Source organism: Petromyzon marinus, unplaced genomic scaffold, assembly GCF_048934315.1.
Source record: "Petromyzon marinus isolate PM22_M1 ecotype Great Lakes invasive population unplaced genomic scaffold, UKy_Petmar_22M1.pri1.0 PM_G_Scaffold_53, whole genome shotgun sequence".
Classification (NCBI taxonomy): domain Eukaryota; kingdom Metazoa; phylum Chordata; class Hyperoartia; order Petromyzontiformes; family Petromyzontidae; genus Petromyzon; species Petromyzon marinus.
In genome coordinates, this window is record NW_027423006.1 from 1,005,627 (window position 1) to 1,009,872 (window position 4,246).

General features: G+C 44.7%; 1 pseudogene; it reads right to left on the reverse strand.

Moving 5' to 3' along the window:
- Positions 1–649: 649 nt before the first annotated feature.
- Positions 650–2,262, reverse strand: LOC142917805 (uncharacterized; annotated as a pseudogene).
- Positions 2,263–4,246: the final 1,984 nt, after the last annotated feature.

The following is a 4,246-nucleotide window of genomic DNA, read 5'->3' on the forward strand; positions in this document are numbered from 1 at the left end:
ATCTGAAAATGTCTTCCCACACACAGTGCACTTGAAGGGTTTCTCTCCCGTGTGTGTTCTCTGGTGTTTTTAAAGAGCAGATGACTGTGCAAATGCCTTCCACACACAGTGCACTTGAAGGGTTTCTCTCCCATGTGTGTTCTCTGGTGTGTTTTAAGAGCAGATGAATCTGAAAATGTCTTTCCACACACACTGCACTTGAAGGGTTTCTCTCCTGTGTGTGTTCTCTGGTGTGTTTTAAGAGCAAATGAATCTGAAAATGTCTTCCCACACACACTGCACTTGAAGGGTTTCTCTCCCGTGCATGTTCTCTGGTGTCTTTGAAGATGAGATGAATCTGAAAATGCCTTTCCACACACACTGCACTTGAAGGGTTTCTCTCCTGTGTGTGTTCTTTGGTGTGTTTTAAGAGCAAATGAACCTGAAAATGTCTTCGGACACACACTGCACCTGAAGGGGTTCTCTCCCGTGTGTGTTCTCTGGTGCTTTTTAAGAGATGAATGTGAAAATGTCTTCCCACACACTGCACCTGAAGGGTTTCTCTCCCGTGTGTGTTCTCTGGTGCTTTTTAAGAGTAGATGAATGTGAAAATGTCTTCCCACACACTGCAACTGAAGGGTTTCTCTCCAGTGTGTGTTCTCTGGTGTGTTTTAAGAGTAGATGAATCTGAAAATGTCTTCCCACACACAGTGCAATTGAAGGGTTTCTCTCCTTTGTGTGTTCTCTGGTGTGTTACAAGAGTAGATGACTGTGCAAACGCCATCCCGCACATCGTGCACCTGAAGGGTTTCTCTCCTGTGTGTGTTCTCTGGTGTGTTACAAGATCAGATGACTGTGCAAATGCCTTCACGCACACACTGCACTTGAAGGGTTTCTCTCCTGTGTGTGTTCTCTGGTGTTTTTTTAAGAGTAGATAAATGTGAAAATGCCTTCCCACACACTGCACTTGAAGGGGTTCTCTCCCGTGTGTGTTCTCTGGTGTGTTTTAAGAGCAAATGAATCTGCAAATGTCTTCCCACACACAGTGCACTTGAAGGGTTTCTCTCCCGTGTGTGTTCTCTGGTGTCTTTGAAGATGAGATGAATATGCAAATGTCTTCCCACACACAGTGCAATTGAAGGGTTTCTCTCCTGTGTGTGTTCTCTGGTGTGTTACAAGATTACATGACTGTGCAAACGCCATCCCGCACATCGTGCACCTGAAGGGTTTCTCTCCTGTGTGTGTTCTATTGTGTTTTACAAGATCAGATGACTGTGCAAATGCCTTCATGCACACACTGCACTTGAAGGGTTTCTCTCCTGTGTGTGTTCTCTGGTGTTTTTTAAGAGTAGATAAATCTGAAAATGTCTTCCAACACACACTGCACTTGAAGGGTTTCTCTCCTGTGTGTGTTCTCTGGTGATTTTTAAGAGTAGATAAATGTGAAAATGCCTTCCCACACACACTGCACTTGAAGGGTTTCTCTCCCGTGTGTGTTCACTGGTGTGTTTTAAGAGCAAATGAATCTGCAAATGTCTTCCCACACACACTGCACTTGAAGGGTTTCTCTCCCGTGTGTGTTCTCTGGTGTCTTTGAAGATGAGATGAATATGAAAATGTCTTCCCACACACAGTACAATTGAAGGGTTTCTCTCCTGTGTGTGTTCTCTGGTGTGTTACAAGATTACATGACTGTGCAAACGCCATCCCGCACATCATGCACCTGAAGGGTTTCTCTCCCGTGTGTGTTCTCTGGTGTTTTACAAGATCAGATGACTGTGCAAATGCCTTCACGCACACACTGCACTTGAAGGGTTTCTCTCCTGTGTGTGTTCTCTGGTGTGTTTTAAGAGTAGATAAATCTGAAAATGTCTTCCCACACACACTGCACTTGAAGGGTTTCTCTCCTGTGTGTGTTCTCTGGTGTGTTACAAGATTACATGACTGTGCAAACGCCATCCCGCACATCGTGCACCTGAAGGGTTTCTCTCCTGTGTGTGTTCTCTGGTGTTTTTTAAGAGTAGATAAATCTGAAAATGCCTTCCCACACACACTGCACTTGAAGGGTTTCTCTCCCGTGTGTGTTCTCTGGTGATTTTTAAGAGCAGATGACCATGAAAATGCCTTCCCACACACAGTACATTTGAAGGGTTTCTCTCCTGTGTGACTTCTCTGGTGCCGTGTCAGATTTCCAGTTCGGTCCGTGCTGTATGCACGCTGGTCGCATTGTTGACTTGTCGTACCGAGCTGCGCTGACTGCCTTTGCTCCATCAGAACAATTCTGCAGAGGAAGCGTCAGCTGCAGACAGAAAAAAAGAATATCCACACCATCTACACGTCAGGTACAGAGGAATGCACACGTGACTTACACGTCTATACTTATTAATATATTCATGATGTAGTGAAAAAAAATCCCAAATTAATCAGATTTGATGAACGTGCAAATGCCTTCACGTACAGAGTGCACCTGAAGGGTTTCTCTCCACGGGCTGTTATGGCACGCAATGAGAGGGAAAATGTCATTAATATGCCTGGAAGCCTTCATATCTTCAAGATGAATGTTAACCCAAAACTCTAAGCACACAATTTCGGCTGACTACAAAAGAAATATTTATGAAAGCTAAATTCGGCTGACATAGCAAAGGGTGTTGAAAACAATACTATTTCTGTTGTGCAGAAATGCATTAATTAACGTTCAATCGCAACTCAGGTGTGAATCCAGGCTATGTCCTTGAATGCTGGGGATGAACAGTTCCGACTTCAGCTGAATGTGTGTGCTGTGTTCACCTGTTTCCATTCGTATAAAGAGATCCAGAGGAAAACAAAAATAAACTATATCCTCGTGTTCAACAGAGTTAATAGACTTTACTTCAAACACAAATTTGACACTGTCACACACTGCCATGAGTAAACAGGTGGTGGTGTGACCAGAACCATGCCTGGCCACCTTCATCTGCTCAGCATTAATTCTTCCTCACTCCACCAAGTAATGAATCGAGGATCATCAACATAGCCGAGGCTATCCGTGTCTCTGTCTCTCTCTCCCCGTGGTGAAGGTGTTCCCCTCCACACATTCAGAGTCAACAGCGGCACGCGCTTAGCGTCTTTGACCGATAGATACATTGACGCACATATTGTTGGTTCTTTCAGTAAAGTCACGTAGATAGAAAATAACAGATTAAATTTAATAAGATAAAGACCACTTGTGTTGCGATCGAAACGTCGTGGGTTTTTTGCTTTATTTGAAAAATTGTATTTTTAATTTAATTTTATTAATGTTATTTTAATTTAATTTTATATCTACGTGACTTTACCGAAAGAACCAAGAATATGAATTCCTGCAGTCACCAAAGTTTTAAGTCAAAACATTCACACACGTTGACAAAGCCTCACCTGGTGTTGTTGTGGGCAGGTCGCTTCTGATAACAAGAGCGGAATAGCAGCTCAAGCGAGCTTGGCCTGCTAACAAAAGAAAATAAAAACTGCGTGAATATTTACAATAAAACAAAGTTACAAAGTGGCGAGCCGGGTGAAGACAAATTAAACTTAAGCGAGATCATTAAAGTGAACGCAATCAGGCGAGGGCAGGAGGCAAGGCCCCGCGTTGTAAAGTTCCAACCTGGACATCGATTCCCATGCTCGCTGCTACTCAACTGACATCCCTACGAGAGAGAGGCTCTACCTTGGTAAACAACAACAACCACCACCACCACAACGATGAGAATTTCTCACCTCGGATTTCAGTGCAAGCGCGCACACGGCAGCTTCCTGTTGCCTCGCGACAACAGGAAGTAGTATGACGTCACTTCCCTCCCACGAGCGGCTCTGTAACTGAATAAATTATGTTAATGAGGCCGGCCCATATGTCGAGCGATGGGGGGCGTGGGCGCTGAACCCGTCGCAATAAACTCGCGACGGCTTTAACAGAAACATTATGTTAATGAGCTACCAGTCACTGGGCGTAGCTTTGCCCAAATAAGGATTGCCACTGGAACGATATCGGCAGTGACACAAACGGAGGTGACGTCACGCTCAAGAGCGCGGTGGACGGGGGAGGGGTGAATACCGTGGTGACATGACGTCACTAGCGAGGTACACCTCCCCCTGGCGTTTCACGCCGATGAAGTAATGCAGAGTGGTGACGTCACAGAGTTGGAGTTTAAGTTGATTTAGATTCATTTTCCATTGCTCCCTCCCTTTGGTGTGTGAGCTCAGCAACAACGTGGACATTATTGTGTATACACTGTGTGTGTGTACACTGTGTGTG